Genomic DNA, 8459 nt, shown 5'->3' with positions numbered 1-8459 from the left:
TGCCCGAACCCCGGGCCCGGGCCCGGCCCCACCCCTCGGCTGCGCCGCTGTTCCTTCGCCCGGGGAAGCGACAACATCTCGACAACTTGCAGGCTGTGGCGCAACTGGTCTCGACAGCGGAGGCTCCCGAATGCTGCCCGGGTGAGGTAAGTTTCCTGCGCGTCCCCGGCTCCTCCCCTCCTGACCCCTCTCGGCAGCCCGCTCTTGGGGGCTTGGCGTGTCTGAGGAGACCAGACGGTCTCTCTACCCTGCCGCTCTGCTGCCGGCGCTGTGCTGGGGGTGACGTGGAGGGGGCGCCCGTGGCCACCGAAGCGGGACCTTCCTTCCTGCGGGCCACAGCTGCGCGCTCCCCGTGGGCACCCACCGGCTCGCCGCCCCCGTCCCTCGGGCCGCAGTGACACTTGGCAGGGACCCTGGGTTCGCTTAAGCACAAGCCCCCGCCCCGTTTCGGGAGACCACGCAGTGTGGCAGCAGAAGGAGCAGTCTCACCACTCTCCCCTGGCACTAAAAGCGAAGAACTTGCAGGCGCCCCCGGGATCTCAAGAGGGGCTCTCGCAGGTCGGTGTTCTGGTCGTCCCTGGTGCTGGCGCCGGAATGAACAGGTGCGGAGAGGTTCCAACCTAAACGCGGTGGCAGACTTCTGCGTCTCCCCGCGCTCTCCCCCAGCCCGGCCAACGTGACGCTTCCACATCTGGGCGGGGGGTGAGAGCGTGGGACAATCGCGAGGGAGATGCCGGGTTTGATTTGCCGTGCTGGTGCAGGAGTCGCTCGGAATGAAGAGGACAAATGTCTGCTTATCTCCCATCTCTGCAGATGAATATGTTGTCAGTTCTTATACACCACCCGCCCCGTGTGGCCAGCAAGGTTGGGTAGAAAACTGTTCCAGAGAAGTTGTTTGAATAGGTTGGTGGATTTTTCATCTGATCTACTGAAATCAGGGGTCCAGAGGAGGGAAGCGTAGTTTCTTTGATGATTTTTGAAGGGAGTGTGTGGCAGACTAAAAATAACACCCCCTACCCTTGCTTCTGGAAGACGTGCTCAGCCTGCAGGGGGCCCTGGCTCTAAGGTGAATGAATGGCCCTTAAGGGTCCGGGTGGGACAATCCGAATATGTTAATCTCCAGCAAGGAAGGAGTGGTTCCCCCACCCAGTATTCCTGACCGAAGCTTTGGGGAACCCCTTTGTCTGGTAAAATGCATCCATTCACAGACTTCCCCCTGATTCAGTGGCGAGGCCGAAGTGTTTTGCAGTTGTTGGAGTGGTGAGAAGTCAAAGGATTGGTTTCATTAGGGCTTCAATGTGATGAACTAAATAGTGTTCATGGCAGCTTTTGTTGGGGGATGCCCAGCTGAAGGGAACCGCTGGGAAAAACCTGTCATCTGTACAGTGTCACTCTTGAGTTGCTGTTCACATTTTTACAGATGAGGAAACAGGTCTAGACAAATGATGGAAGTTTTCCATGGTATCACATCTAATTTAGTGGTGTTTACCAGGCTAGAACTCACCTCTTGATGTTTTGTTCATTGTTTTATTATATTCTACCATTGTCCAACTTCTGAGAGTGATGAGGACACACAATGTATGCAGCCATAGACCAGGGACTGCGAAGCACGTTAGCTGGGGACCTAGGTTCTAGTTCTGGTACTATATTTGGGCCAGATCTCCTCACCTCCAAGTCTGACATTATATATGTTCGTATTACATTATTTCCTTTTCCAACTTTAGCATTCTGCAATGTTGATCAGTGTGTTTATAACCCAGTGGTATCACTTTCTTTAGAAGGAAAGCTCTTTACCTTTTCTCAACTAAGAGAATTGTCTAATTACCTATTCTACCTTTAATTCCCCCCCCTTTCACCACATACCTATTAATGAAGGGAAGGAAAAGTACAAGTGGGCTTTAGCTTAGCATCTATGTTGTTTGGGTTTCTGATTTACTTGAAAATAGTGAGGAGCTAAAGTACTCTAAGGTACATGTTGGTTAAATACTGCAACAGTAAATTCATACCATTATTTTTTCTAGCTTTGTAGTTTGTGCAAAAAGTAAGTATGCCCCAAATAGTTGCTGAATTGATGAAGTGGATAAATGAAATCATTCATAAAGGAAATATATACTGGAAAACACAGCATCTGATGGTGTAAATTTCCTGCATATAAGATAATTTGCCTACCAGGAGTGTGGCTCATGGTGCCCACTGTGGCTGTTTTTCCTGAGCACATCATATAGTGAAGAGTTTTTCTTGCTCCTTATAGGCAGTAGACTCATGTCGTCTGCTTCATGCTCTTTTGTTTGTCTCTACCCTCTTAGTTGTTAGTAATGTATAGCTGGCTAAAAAATACACCCTTAGAAATTGTCTTGTGTCATTGTATGAAAGAACCACTCACTTTTAGATCACAGTACTGAATGAATTTCAGCAGATCCTGAGATTGGCCTGTGGTTTCAGAGCAGGAAACTAATTAACAAAGCCAACTAGTTTCTGTTCCCTTTTAAAATCCTCTTCTCCTTCAACTCCTCTTTTCTATATACAGAAAAGCCATAATTTTTATCTATGGAAGAATGATGACAAAGAGTACCTTAGATCTTAAATATCACTAATAAATCCTGCCATTTATATTAGGGACCATGGTATGTTTCTTTCTATTAAAGTTAATTCTGATAAAATATTAACTTTGATAGGATAGAAAACTGAAACATAGGGAGTAAACTTACTTGCTCGTAGTTATGCAGATAATAGTGGGATGGCCAGGGTTAATGTGAAATTCTGACGTTTATATTCAAGGTTGTGTCTCTATGGTGAAGGTTCAATTTTTACCTTTAAAGATCATAAGAGTTAACAGGAAACATCTATCTGCTAATAGTTATTCAAGAGTAGGTATATTTTTAAATATTTTAATATTTCTATTTTTAAATGTTCTCTTCCAACTAAATACTGTCCAGGAGAAAATGTCTTTCAATTCTCATGTATTCACTATGATTTGGCTTGTGTACATCAGCAGACTCAGAATTAATACTTTGCACCAACCAGGGTTTGCAGAGAGGGAATTGTTTGACTAGAAACACAAATGTGTGCTGGTTTTCTAAGCTTCTCTTCCTGGTAAATAAAGCCAGAAGCTAAAGGTGGCCCTGTCATCTAGCCAGTAAAGTCATAAATATGTATATATTTCATTTGCATTTGCATTTTGCCTGTACTTCTGTTAACTGGTGAGTCAGAGCATTTACTATCCTAGAAAAATAATTTTATATGGTTACAGCCTCTATGAGAAACACTAAGTCCTAAATATATTTGTTGCAGAAACATTTTCTCTTTGTATCAAGTGCATTAACTAGAGTTGGAAGGAGTCTCCTTCTATTTTTTTAGAAGCTGTCCAGTTAGAATTGTACATTATGTATCTCAGCTGTTCATTTGTGGTCTTATCTATGGAGCAGGATGTGTTTCTTCTAAATGCCAGGGAAATTGGGAGGAAGAAAACCTAGCATTTGATTTTATTTAGTTTTCTTTTTATTTTTAGCAAATCAACTTTAAGCTCGATTTATTGGTGAAATTTTGGGGAGCACTATGTCATAAACAATTGGCTGTCACTGATGAATTTTATTTGGCCAGGTCCTTTCAAAATAAAAGATTAAGCCATGGAAAACAGGCTTAATTTTGTACATTTTATTTTCATTTCTATCTTCTCTTATGTAGTTCTCAGAAGGGTACAAAGAGATGATCACACAAGAAAACAAATGACTATTACCCAAATTAGGTTACTCTTGGAATATCTGAAACATAGTGACTGACCTGGCTGGTTGTTCCATCAGCTGACAATGTCCTGATATTGTCATTTTAAATTAAACCAGTGCTTGAGTGAACAACCATATGAAGTGTATGTTTTTCTTGTAGCAAGATTTTTATATTGTTTGTGGTACTCAATAAACAATGTATATACACTATGTTTGGGGGAATTTACAAAATGGGTGAAACTAGGAAGTTTAATTACTTTGAATTGGAAGTAAACTTCAGAGACAGGACTATAAAAAGTTGTTCTACTTTGTTAGAAAAAAATAATATTTAAGATTTCTTGGCTCAGTAATGCTGAATAAAGAGTTTGGAGAGGGGATTAAATTTATAGCTAGCAAAAAAATATGTTTCTTGGCTTCTTAGATTGGCACAAGAAATGAAATAGACTCAACATGTTGCATGACGGGTTTTTAACATTTTTACACACTTTGAAATGTTTTTAAAACTATGCCTTCAATTGAGATCACTTTGTCATAACATTTGGTAATAAAGGGCAATAAAGAAAAGAAAAGAGCAGTAACAACTTCAAAGGAGTACTATTACCTTCTTGAGGAAACAGTAAGCACATCATAGATATTTAGAAAACATTTCTTAGTGGAAAAGGTTATGCATCATGTTTTCTTTATATTTGTATTCTTAGAACTTAGCAGGATGTCTGGCAAGTGGCAAGGATTTAGTAAATGTGCACTGAGCAATTTATGCAGCCCGATTAATATTATTCTTCCGAACCTTGGGATGTTCCTTAATTATTCTAATAATTCTATTTTCTGAACCATTTAAGAAATGTCAAGCACAGTGATAGACACTAATTTCAATAGTTTATACTGGTTATTTTCAAAATTTAGACTTTCTTATTAATGGGACAAAAGTGCAATCCTTAAATCAACCAAGGAACGTATCAGAATTGCAAATACTCTTACTGCAGTCTGGTCAACAGAATCAGAAACTCAGCAGTCGGAGTGTCACAGGCCTTCTGGTGATTCTGATGCATGCTCAGAGTTGACAATGAATGTTAGACCTCTTGCTCAGAGTATCGGCCTTTTGGAGAATGCACAAGTGAACCCTTGTAGAAAGGGTGGCATCTACCTGTTCTACAGAAATACAAGGAGAAAACTTAAAAATTCTCATCCTGCCAGATTTGGCTTTTCTCAAAACCACATAAATCATAAGAGAACCAATCCTTGTGACTGGATTGGGCATCTAGAACTTCACATAGTTTATAAAAAGGCTTTTCATGTTCACTGACCCTGCTAAATGATGGGTACTCCCAGAGGAGCAGATTCTCGCCAAGGGAGCTCTCTACATTGGTGACCTTTTGCATTCTTACACAAGGCTCTGAGGATTTGTTCTTCTCAACTGCGTCCTATCCCTGATGCTTTTGTTGCCCTGGAGTGGCATCAGGCCCATGCTCATAAACAGTCTCCTGTCTTATAGTGCAGGCTGAAAACTCCAGTGAAGCCATGAGGACTTCCCCAGCCCCCCAGTCTCAAACACACCACTTGGCTCCTTGTTATTTGCTGTCCAGCCATGCTGAGAACCAGCCAGCTCCTGAGTCCGTTCTACAGCCTGTCTGTGGCCCCTTCTGCAGTGATCTTCAGATCTTCATATTGGCTAGGCAGATGTTAGGAGAGTTCTGAGGTTATTTTTGGAAGCAGGCCTTTGCCACCTACCCCAGTCTAGGACAGAGCCAGTGGTCAACTCTCTGGGAAGGATTCAGTATTGGACTCATTTGGCGTTCACCAGGGACTAAGCATCTAAAGGATAGAGTCTACATGTGTGAACTTCTTTCCCCATTGCATCTTTAGTAATTCGTGTAGTGCTGGAAAAGGTAAATTTTTGTTGAAGAAAAATAAGCCAGAACCTTTTACCCACTTTTTAAAAAAATTCTTTTTGTAAATTTCCAGGGAAGGAAAGTAATCTACATTGATAATAAATGAATCACTCATATTGTTGATGCTGTCTTTAACTTTTTTCCATTCTTGAGGATTGAATCCTGGGCCTTTGTACTGAACTATATCCCCGGGCCTTTTTTATTTTTAATTTTGAGTCAAGGTCTCTCTAAGTTATTAAGTTACCTGGGTTAGGTTTAAACTTGGGATCCTCATACCTCAGTCTCCTACAGGGCTTATAGGCATGTGCCATCATGCCTGGCTGTCTTTAATTTTCTTTATAATTGCCTAATAGTATATCTGTTATGATTAGCATTGGTGTATTGGTAGCTACAGTTATTATTCCCAAGAAAGGTTACCCCAAGTCATCACATGAAGTACTTTTGGTACTTCTGTTTGCCTCCAGGGAGGTAAACTATCTTTCTAAGAGGAAGAAATGGAAGGAAAGCATTTTATTACAGACCACAACTTTGAACCATGTGAGAGTTACTTGCTTAAAACATTGAAATTGCAGAAGTAAAAGATGAGAAGGTTTCATAAGGAATAGAAAGGGACAGGAATACTTTTATTTAGAGCAAAGAAAATAGAGATAGCATTGAAGGGTGGCTGTCCTCAAAAAAATTGTCTTCAAGAGCTATTTAGTTATATGTGACTCACCCTGCACATAGATGGGCAATCATGTGACTTCTACCTAAAGGGGATTCTGTGTTATATAATATTACTTCAAAAGGTTTGCTGGATGTCTCCCATCACAAAGTACAAAACTTGATCTAAATACAAAGGCTAACATAACCTAAATCCTTAAGGGCAAAGCAACTGTTGAGGAGTTGGTTGGAAACTAAAGTACGGTTTGATGATCTAGGTATCTTTAGGACTGGAATAATAGACAGGACTGTAGCATCCTTTAGAAGCTAATTAGTATAAATTTGCCTGACCTAAGCTTGCATTTATTTCCACACATGACTTTGTCAGTTATTCTGTCATACATGAACAGTGAATACGAGAAATACCAACCTGTCTTAGCTCAGGCTGTTACAACAGAGTACCAGAAACTGGTAATTTATATGCAACAGAAACTTATTTCCCACTGTTCTGGAGGCTGAAAGTCTGAGACCAGGATACCAGCATGGTTGGGTTTTAGTGAGGGCCCCGCTCTAGGTTTCAGACTGCTGACTTCTTCCTGTATCCTCATGTGGCAAAAGAAGGGAGTGAGAACTTTCTGCTTTCTGGAGCGCCTTTTAAAAGGGCACTGATCTCGTTCATGAGGGCTCCACCCTCACCCTCAGGATCTAATCACTTCTCAGAGTCCACATAATCTAATACCATCACACTAGGGAACTGGGATTTCAACATGAATCTTGGAGGAACACATTCAGTGCATTTAGGGCAGGGACAGTGCCCTGTAAGAAACATATTCTGTGTTAAAACTAATATATATATAGACATATAAGTAATAAATATGCTCAAAACAAAGTTTCATGAAATAATACAGGAATTATGGGAAATGTACTTTGTTATTTTCCAGTAACACCTCTTCTAACCTTCAATATCTACCTCCAGGCTTTATCAGTCTCTGATCATGATCCACCAAATTGATTTTACTCAACATTAAAGGACTACAGTTTTAAAAGCATCAAATCTGACTGTTGTCCCCTCTTGTGTGGCCTGTGATCTGTTGCATAGCCGGTACCATGATACCATATCCAGTGCTCTTTGCTGGACTCATGAGAATTCAACTGAAGACTCCCCACATGGCTCAACTTGGAGAGTAGGCACCCTGTAGAACTTGGAAGAAAGTGACTCATAAGGCCACCTGGTTTGTCACCAGGATTGATAAGCTTCACTCATGAAACATGGCCTATAAACTGGGGCATGTCCATATTTTTTAATATAATGTTCACCCTAAATTTCATATTAATTTTTTAGCAAGAACATAAATACTGTAAGAAGAAAACAAACCCACCTCACTGAAAAAAATATGTCAAGAACATTTATTTAAATGCCACAATTTTTGCATGGTCAATTTTAAATAGACATTTTCTCCAGAATTGTTCAGCCTTCCTTGAATTTGTACAAGATTATATGGAATAGAGTGTGTCTTTTATGCTATAATAAAGTGATAAATTTGGGATTTTTTTCAGTGATTCAAGGTTCTTTGCCCTGCATCAAATGGCCCTATTGTGCTAGATTGAAAAATCTCAAGTGCCTTTTCTATATTTGGGAGAGAGGTCTGTACTATTGTGGTTCTTAGCAACGAGCCCATTTACTCATGGCTTGCTATGAGACTCGGTTGTGATCATGGGAACCAGATAACAATCATATTGTCTGACTTGTGGCTTCCAAAAAGACTCATGTAATGAGGGGCAGGGGATTTCTGAGGGAAGGGCTCAGTAGCTCCATTTGTGAAGCCACCAAGCTTGATTTTTTCTCCTTTACTTAGTTCACTGGCCAATAAGGAGCTTATTTTTCTGACATTCTGTTTTGGGGCTGTTCAGATACATAAAGTACTACCTTTTAAAGCTAAGATAGGCACACTTTCCTTTTTCCATTTGTGGAATATTTATAATAATTTACTGCCTTGAGTCTAAAGCAAGATTTCATAGGCTTTCACTTCACTTAATTGTAGTGCCAATTGGTAGATGTTTTAGTGAGTGTTTCATTTTCAGTGTTTTATGTCTTTAGAAATTATAGTTTATCAGGGCTGGGGATTTAGCTCAGCGGCAAAAGCGCCTGCCTGGCAAGCGCAAGGTCGTGAGTTCGGTTCCTGGTACCGGAGAAAAACCAAAAAAA

General features: G+C 40.9%; 1 protein-coding gene across 3 annotated transcripts in view; it reads left to right on the top strand.

Moving 5' to 3' along the window:
* The window catches only part of Pip5k1b (phosphatidylinositol-4-phosphate 5-kinase, type I, beta), a 294854-nt gene continuing 286395 nt past the window's right edge, over positions 1–8459 (top strand). For all 3 annotated transcript variants that reach the window (XM_005388578.2, XM_013516348.1, XM_013516349.1), the window contains exon 1: positions 1–146. The gene's annotated coding sequence lies outside the window, so the exon portion shown is untranslated. The remainder of the gene's footprint in view (positions 147–8459) is intronic.

Source organism: Chinchilla lanigera, unplaced genomic scaffold, assembly GCF_000276665.1.
Source record: "Chinchilla lanigera isolate Chin_1 unplaced genomic scaffold, ChiLan1.0 scaffold00033, whole genome shotgun sequence".
Classification (NCBI taxonomy): Eukaryota; Metazoa; Chordata; class Mammalia; order Rodentia; family Chinchillidae; genus Chinchilla; species Chinchilla lanigera.
This window is presented reverse-complemented; position numbering and strand designations above follow the sequence as displayed.